The sequence below is a fragment of the Cynara cardunculus genome, assembly GCF_001531365.2.
Source record: "Cynara cardunculus var. scolymus isolate 2C chromosome LG 10, CcrdV1, whole genome shotgun sequence".
In the NCBI taxonomy this organism is placed as follows: domain Eukaryota; kingdom Viridiplantae; phylum Streptophyta; class Magnoliopsida; order Asterales; family Asteraceae; genus Cynara; species Cynara cardunculus.
In genome coordinates, this window is record NC_037537.1 from 8,429,478 (window position 1) to 8,439,549 (window position 10,072).

Consider the following 10,072-nt stretch of genomic DNA (forward strand, 5'->3'; position numbering starts at 1 on the left):
GAGTGATAAATCTCATCAGGAAGAGACATAGCTATTATAGACCAAGCACGCGTGTCTATAGCTATTTTCTTCTTGTCCTCATCGCTCCACTGATGTGGAAGCTTTGAAATCTGCCGTTCAGGAATCGTGGCAGTCGTAGCTGTTGCTGGAACAGCCGGAATAATAGCAAATGGAATATATGGTCCATTTTCTATATAGTGTAGAATTTGTAAAGCCATTTGAAAGAAGTAAGTTATCAAAGAAGAGATAAATTAATACAACAAAATAACAATACACAAGTAAAGAGAGAAAACACTGCTCTGATACCACTTGTTGGTCCCAAAAGGGTCTACAAGATAAGAAACAGTTTGTAGAAGGGGGGGATGAATACAAACACAAAGTTTTCAAGTTTAAAATATATATTGATAGAGAAGATCAWTACAGATTTTACAAGATTGTTTGCGGAAAGATAAGGTATAGGAAACCTATCTAAACAACCTTTGGTCACACACAGAGGTTTAGCAAATACAAGAAAAGAGAATGCTAAAAGAAATATCTTTTACTTAAGCTAGAAGAAACTTGAAGTAAAAATATGGTAAGAGAGAGATGGGCGCACTCTGTATGAAGAATAAACACTTCTATTTATACCCAGTGCATTAAATGAACATTTAATGTAGTAAGGTAGGGTTTAGAGTGCGTGTCAAGCCTTAAGAGGAAGGCTTGTCCTTTGCTACAGTGAATAGTACAAAAGCATTATTCTTGAGCAGACATCCTTGCCTAAAGTTGGTGGACTAAGAGTCGACTAATCGGCTCCGTACCGTACTAACTTTAGTAAGGGTATGGGTTTGTCCTTTGTGTGCAAAAGCACAAGGCAACAACAATCGTGCTAAGCAAGCTTCCTTTGATCGCTGAATGCTGGAATAACCTAGAGGTCTCATCATCATTCGCTGAAGCTAGAGCAGTCTTCACACATTTGTAGATAGGCTCGTAATCACTGAATACCGCTTCAGATCACGTACTCGCCAGTCTCTAATCTTCAGTTTCAATCTTCGACATTCGTTGAAGGTTCTTTGGTGTGAGTGTTGTCTTCTTGAAGTATTGTTTGTCTCTGAGATTTATAAAACAAGCTTCTCAGCGATCACTAAACATACTCAGTGTATGATCGCTGGAACTGAAAATACAGAAACAAAATTACATCGATAGATAAAAGGGATTATCATCAAATCACTGAGAGAGAGGATCAACAAAGATGATGATGATGATGATGATGATGATGATGATGATGATGATGATGATGATGATGATGATGATGACGACGATGATGAATCTGTCATTCCAGACACCGAAGATGATCTAGATGGTGACGACGACGATGATGATGAAGATGACTTTACCATCAAGTTCCAGAAGCCATCAACCGTCACTAAATGTGTTACTCTCGGGGATTTCACATCCCAGGGGGAGCAAAGGCAAGGTGAATCGACTCCATCAGAGAATCAGGACCCCAAGTCGAAAGGCAAGGCGGTCGCTGAAGAAGGTAACTTGAAGGTATTATTCAAAATCCCTCAACAACCTTTGTTTGAAGACTCTACCTCTCAGGTAGTGATTACTTCAGAATTCAACTTCATATTCCATCAACAACCTGCGGTCGACTGGAGCAGATACCTGATTAACCCGTCTTTTGTGCTCCAACCGACAAGCAGATGTCTCAGCTGAAGGAGTCACTCGACCATACTAGAGTAAAAATAACTTTGGGCTTCCACACTTTTAAAATCCTTTTTCCGAACTTAGATTGAATTACTTCAGTGTAGGTCTCTATTTGCCACTTCATTATTGATTTGCTTAATTGCATAATGTAGTCTGGAGTATGATTTTTATTCATTTTATTAAGGATCCTTTTAGGCTTGAAAGTTCTTTTAGATTTGTTTTCTTTTTAATGGGATGAAGTTTGTGAAGAGAACCTTTACTTTTTAATCCAATTTGGATTGAAATCACTTTGTCCACAATGAGTACAATGAACATGTTTCTTAAGATATGTTGATTGTTAATTTATATTTTTATAACTTTTTCTTATTAAATTATAAACTAAAAATCAATATTTAAGAAATGAGAAAAAAATCATAAAATATTTTGACGGGGTACATAATAAAAATGAAAACTTAATATACAACAAATAATACTATCAAAAATAATTAATAAAGCGACACAAGTAAAATTATAGTATTGTTGGTTTAAAAATATCATAGACTGATTTTATATCATTTTATTTGTTTTTGTATTCATTTCTATCGATTTCAGTTTTTACGTGTATTTTAACTTTTTTAAAGTACAAAAGTTATCTTTAAAATAATACAAAACTACGTAACAAGTCAATGAATAAATGTTTGCAATCCGATTTGATTTTCAGAGATTTTGCAACGAGTTAGAGAACACGAAAATGATGATTAATATAAATGTTTTTTGTTTTATATTTTAATTTAATGTTTTATCATGTAATAAATTTTATGTGTTTGATTTTTCTTTTTGTTTTTCAATTAATAAATTAAATGTTCGTATAAACAATAATATTGTACGAAATGTTAAAAACTACCATAAAATAGTTTTGAATGCAGATTTTCAATAAACATTTAATTATTACATTATTACAAAGGGAAAAATTCAATGAACTTCATATTCTAAATAATTATCTAAACAATTTTTTTAAATAAACAAATCATTGAACGTTCTTATTTTGAATAATTAAGTCTTTGAACCTTTTTTTTTGTTTGCATAAATAAACCATCGAACTTTTAGAAATTCCGTAAGCTACGTTCTTTTAATCCAAAAAATTTGCGTGTAACCATTAATGAATGTTTTAAAGTAAGAAAAAACCTAAATCAGTTTACTATTTCTAAACCTTGCGTCATTCAAACCCCTCACAAACGGCATCGCACCCTTTCGTTGCCCCATCGTCATCCTCTTTCCATCACTGCCCATCGCCCATGTCATTGATCCTTTTTTTTTGTATCTGTTTTTTTTATTCACCCTCTTTTTTCATCAAAATTTTGACAACAAAAGAAGAATCAAAACACAATATAAACAAAAATAGGAGGTCGATGGCAGGAGCCAATAGTAACGATGGACGCTAATGAAGAGTGGACGGCGATGGGGTGTCAAAGGGTGGCGAAGGAGAGTGATGTCGTTGAGTGTGAAGGGTTTGAATAACGTAAAGTTTCGGATTGATAAAATTGATTTAAGTTTTTTTTTTAAACAATTGTAGCTGGTTATACGTAGTTTTTTCTATTAAACTAATGCATGTAACCAATTTATATAGAAGTTCAATCGTTTTATTTATTTAAAAATGTTCTAATACTTAATTATTTAAAATATAAAAAAAGAAATATTAAGAAAAAGATAGTTTTTTATTGGGCAAATTGCATGAAAAAGTAACGTACTTTAACTTGATTCCTATTTTGGGTAACGTACTTTCAAAACTTTCATTTTGGTACCTAAGATGTAAAGTTTTAAACATTTAAGTAACCAGGTAACTGGTTGAAGTATTAACCGATTATCATGCTGATGTGGCGAGTGATGTGGTATCCAACTCGGTATTATTTGCTAACGTGGTCAGTGACGTGGATTTTTTTAAATATAAAATTAGTCTTTTTTTTAATCTAATTTTAGTCCTCAAGTGGTTACTCGGGTACTTAAATGTTTAAAATTTTACATCTTAGGTATCAAAATAGAAGTTTTGAAAGTACGTTACCCAAAATAGGAATCAAGTTAAAGTACGTTACTTTTTCATGCAATTTGCCCTTTTTTATTGTATATTTTGAAAAAACACATTCTATGATTTAAAATAATATATTTTATCTAATTAATTAATTTAATATAATATAATAATGTAATATTCTATGTTAATTAATAAATTAATATTTTCGTACTTAATTATAGTAAATATTTTTTATTAAAATCTTATTTTTATTTTATTAAAAGATAGTTTTTTTTATTGTATACTATATTTTGAAAGGAACGACCATAGATTTACAGCCCAACTCACTATAATTAATAATTAAGCATATGAAATTAAAAAAAAAATCAATTTTCAATATGTTGATGATGTAATGTTTCAAAATAAAATGTCTTAAAAACATGTCAGTTATTTATTCATAAGCTAATTAAAGTCATTTTAAGTCCTCAATCAATTAATAGCTCGACATTTGTCGTGTTTTCAGTCTTGCCCATGTGGGATTTTATTGTACTACCAAAAATTTCATCTAACAAAAAAAGGATAACTTTATCGTATGCACTAAAAATTATATCTTTACATTTTGTCATTCAAATAATAATCCTATTTTATTATGCTTCGATTTAGTTTTGAAAATCATACATGTTTAAACTTCCAAGAACAAATAGAAAGCAATGTATTTTCTAGAAAAAGCAACTGAGATCGTTGTTGATAGTTGACAAAACCGAGCATTTGTCGAACAATTTCAAGTGAGATGGCAAGCAAATGAAGAAGAAAATAATACAAAAAACAGGACCTAACAAGGTACGATCACAAAACGACAGCTAAGGCTCACCAAGAGAACGAACATACCATGGAGTAGGTGTAGTCAACAAAAACATGATTAGGCTAGAAACTACGAGAACAAAAGCACAAATGCGAAAGTGAACAAACCCAACATCAAATAACCAAAAATCTAGAACGTGTTTGTGACAACCGACGAAGAGGTATCAAATAAGCAAGAATCGAACCCCTCGGACCATCAACGTAAAGTCGGGGCCAAAAACAAACATTAAAGATTATCGAGGCAAAGCATGATTAAAATAAGAGAATTTGATTTTGAACTTATAAGATAGTCAACTCATCATTAAGAGATTGGGGAATCTTAAAACACACTTAAAGCATAAGTTGAGAGACCACCTTTCATGTCTTGATAGGATGTTGCCAATGTTGCCAAAATTTTTGTTTTCATAAAACATCAAATCACTTTTCTTCAAAGCAACTCAAACCTCATTTCATTAATTCTTTTAACTTTTATATTTATTTAATAAAAACGTATGATTATTGATCGAGAAGACATTATAATTGAACTGATGCATTTTTGCATGTATGGTTTTAGATTTTAAGCATCGGTTCGTAATTACTTCAATTACCCATGATTCTGAAGTCTTCGGGAACTTGATTCGGGCTCGACACGATAACTTGGATTTGGTTAGACCAACAGGAATAAGTTCAAATAATGTAGGTTTTTTTTACTTGAAATCAATCTCTTTCAGTTTGAGGGGATATAAACCTTTCGATATGTTCATTTGGCAATCTCAATAAATCCGGTATATAAGCCATGACATAGCTGGATTATGTTGTTTTGTTTTTCAAAAATTCTAATCTAGGTCGATAATGATTGATGTCGAAAGCTCATCACAGCGTTATTCACTCTTCTAAATATTGTATGGTCACTTTTTCTAGTACGTGACCGACATTTGTGCTAGCGATCATCCCCCCCGCCCCCCCTCTTGACATTTCTTTGGAGGTATTCAGCTTTTGTACTGTACTAGCTTTTGAATTCCGGTCTTTTTACCATTAGTACATATATCAATATTATCTCAAGTACATGTTTGTTGTGTGTTGGATCGTGTTGATGTAAACAAACAAATCGTGAATTGGTTATTGGGTTTCGTAGTCATTGTAAATACATGTATTTTATAATGTAAACAAGAATGTGCTTATGTTGAAAAACATATGCATCGAGTTATATTTATCAATATTTCTTTTGACTTTGATGGTTAACTTGAAATAAACTATGACTGCTAGTGGTGGACTCATAAATTTTTTTGAGCAGGTGCACCTTTAAGGTGGATCAAAAGTCTGTAAAGTCGTGGTTTAACCAAGGAAAATCCAACTGTATCGATTTGATACAATACAATTTTACAAATGGAATTGACCTCGACTTTTTGAGTAAGACACAAAACTACGTCTTTTGTCTAACAAGTTTTTAGATGAATCCCACCGTTCTTAGGGACTTTTTTATGGTTGATTTCGTGATGGATGGTAGAATGCGATTAGTTTTATTTCTTTTCTAATTTATTTTAGATAAATATGTGTTGGCAAAACAAAGTCAAAAACAACTTTAAACTTCAGCACATCTTAAAAAACAAAAAAAAAATAGTAGTGATTGAGCGGTAAATACTTTGTCATTTTATGGTTGAGGTTTTTAGTTTAATACTTTTAGCCACATATTTTTGTATGCAACTTTTAGTATTTGACATTTAAAACTTGAAAAATTAAATTTTGTTGTAAACAAGAATCGAACACATGACCTCAAAAATGCCAGGTAGCACCCCGACCATTCTATCTAGAGGTGTTCGTGGTGCGGTTAAGGGCCAAACCGCATCGCATATGCAGTTTGAATGTTTTTCCATATCCACTGCTATAACTCAAACAGCAAAAAAACTGTACCATGAATGTAGTGTGGTTAATGTGATTTGTACATAACACTTTACACCTACATTTCAATAATTATAAGATTAAAATTTTATTATAAAATCAACAGCAATGTGTGTCTGTACTGCAAACAAATAAAAAGTTAAGTACGTCTTATCTCAAATACATAGTACATAATTAAAAGTAGTCTAAGAAAACTAAAAATATTACGTAAATTAACCTAATTATATATATATACATACATATATATATATATAGAGAGAGAGAGAGAGGGGGGGGGAATTAATTAAATGCAAATCATTCATATTTGTACAAACCATGAAAATCACTCACATCCATCGATTTCATTATTTAATCTTATTAAAAAAAATTCATGAAATTGTTTTATATAATACTTTTTTGATGAAGTTATTTCATGTTTGGTTATGAAATTGTTTCATATCATACTTATAAAATTTTAATGAAATTGTTTCATGTATTTCTCTAAAATTAATATAAAGATAATGATAATATCCATGATTAACACCCTACATAATAAAAATGATTAATCAACCTTACATAGTTAAAAATAATGAACAAAATGAAAAAATTATGATTGTTTGAATAAGGTTTGTATAATTTGTACAAATAACGTAGTTTATAAAGTAAACTTCTTATATTTATACATACATACATACATATTGCGTTGTGTTTTAATCGCGGTTTGATAACTCAAAACCACAAACTACACCGAATAATAATACATAGGATTTGAAAAAAATAAAAACCAGAAATCTTATCATGGAAGTTGTAAAGCTAGTATGGTATGGTAGAATGTGGAGGGGTTGTATGAACACCCCTAATCCTACCTACTCCAAAGGTTTTATTGCAAGATTGGTTTTAAAACACATAACACCATCCATCAAAAATTAAGCCTATTGCAAAGTCATGGACAAAAACAATTAAGTGGGGGTCTATGCACCCCTACTACTCCCTTAATACCTCATATTTGACCACATTAAACTAGTTTTTTTTCATTTTGCCTTTAAATTATTCTAATTTTCAATTTAACATCACCAACCAAATTTTACTCAACATCACTAAGATATATAACAACTTATCAATCAACCAGCAGACAAACAATTGAACTTTTATTAACTTATTCATTAGTTTATTAGTCAACAATTAACATATATTACTAAGGGGGTGTTTGGTATTGTTTATAAAAACAACTTATTGACTTATTCCGGTGTGTCATTGGTAATAATCACGTTTAAATGTTTGGATAAACAACTTATACCGGTGTCAAACCGATAATAAGGAGTTTTTGAATAAGTTAAATCATTTGGACTTATAATAAGTTGATAAAAACTTTTATAAGTTGTTTCAAATAAGTTATCCCAAACACCCCCCCCCCAACTGATAGAAAACATTCCGGTAGCCCTTTCAGGCGGAGTTGATGCCAAACAATTCTCAATAACAAATTTGAATTGGAGCAAACTTAGAATCAAATTTTGGTACGAAGATCATGGTGATGATTGAATATAAATTTGAGTTTTATGGTTGGATGACGTCGTGGTGTTGCCGGAGAAGGATCATGTCGGAGATCGGCGGTGAGAGAATCTTGGGGTTAGTGGGTGATTGATCATGTGGGGGGATAGTAATGAAGAACAGGGGCAGTATGGGACACTAAACTTGGAAGGGGGGCCGGTGGACGGCGGTTAGGTCGGTGCTGTGAGAGCCGTGGACGGGAGGAAAGATGTGAAAAAGACTAGTCTACCCTTTAAATACGTATTCATTTTTATTTTGTTTTTAGTATTTCTGATTTTTAACTATTAACACCAAAAAATTTATATTTACCAAAATAACAATTTAGTTAACAAAATTTATTTTTTAGCCATTTTTCATTGAATTTTCCAGAATATTATCAATTATGCAGATGGTAAATGTGCAACTTGCAGAACGTACGATTTCCTATTAAAAAATAATTTCAAAAAATTAAAAAAAAGGTCATTTCGTACTTAGGGACTGTTTGGTAATTGCTGAATGGTTTGATACAGAATGATTAAGTGGTTAGAATGATTAAAAGACTTTCATGATATAGTGCAAAATGAAATATAATTGTTTGGTAATTGTGTACAATGAAATTAAGGCTTTTAATGGTTAAGAGAAATCCAGGATACAAAATCATTCAGAGGGTTTTTGAACCATTAAGAGACATTTTTTTTTTTTGTCAAATAAGACTCACCTCTTAACGATTCAGAAGTTGTCTCTTAATTGAACTATTAAAAGGTAAACAAACAACCCCTTAGTTTGCTTGACTCTGCAAGTAGCTTGTTTGACTCATCAAGTTTGACCCAATTTATGAGTTTTTGGGAATGTGGCTCTCTACTTGCGGAATTGATGATATTTTGGAAACTTTGATAAAAAAAATGGATAGAAAATGAATTTTATCCAATAAAATGGCTATATTTGTCAATTGCCCTTAACTTTTATCCTACTTATATTTGAATTAGACCACTCTTTTTTTATAAAATATTAACGTGACCCTTTTCTTTGCTAACATTCGCCTTCTATTTGAACGTTTGATATACGTATTTTATAAGATTTTTAGATAAAAATATATTCGATTTTTATTTATTTTTAGAACGAAATACATTTTTCATCTTTATGGTCTAGTGTTTTTAATGTTTATTTTGAAAAATTAACAAGTTGGACTCTTGTTGTTGCATATTTTAACGTTCTAGGTCAACGATGCAACAACAAAATTTCAACTTGTTAACTCATTCAAAACCCAGTTCGTTAAAAAATACAACTATAAAAACACGTTTTTTTTTTAAATAGAAATGGAATTCGTTAAAATCATCAAACACAAAAGTGCATTGCACTCTTTATTTTATTGTAATTGATGAAATATGGATGTGATGACAAAATTTATAACGTGATCCGGTATTTATAAAGACCATTGATTTCTATTAAAGTATACATTTAAACGTCACTAATTATTAAACTTATTCGTGTCATTTTGAATATTTTGTGAGAGAAAAAAATGGTAGTCGGGTCCAAAAATACGATAGAATGTTTTATAATTGACCCATATTTGTGACAACATATTTTAAAACGTTATGGAATTTATAACGACAAATTCATTTAGACAAGAGATTTTATGTTTAAAAATAATTTTCTTCGTCAATTGTTTTAAAATGCCAAATGGATATTTATAAAAGAAATCAGGATAGATAGTTGAAAAACAAGTTGTTTGTTAGTTATAAACTATATGTTACTATTATAATTGTGTTATTTTACTTGATTTTTTTTACATTTATAGTTTGGATTTATGTGGCGTTTGTTTTTTAAGAGGTGCTGAAGTCTGAAGTCTGAATTCACTTCTGAATTTTAAGAGATGGTTCTGAAGTCTGAAATCTGAATCAGTCAGACTGTTTGTTTTTACGTCTGAAGTCTGAAATCTGAATCAGTCAGACTATTTGTTTTTACGTCTGAAATCTGAATCAATATAAACACGAACCTTCACAACGAGAGATGCTTGGACGGAGAGGCAGTCGAGAGATCGAGAGCTTGGACGGAGAGGCAGTCAAAAAATCGTGAGCTGTTGACATCGAGAGCTAAGAGCGAGACCTTGAAATCGAGAGCTGAGAGCGAGATGGAGATGGAAGAGCGAGATGGAGA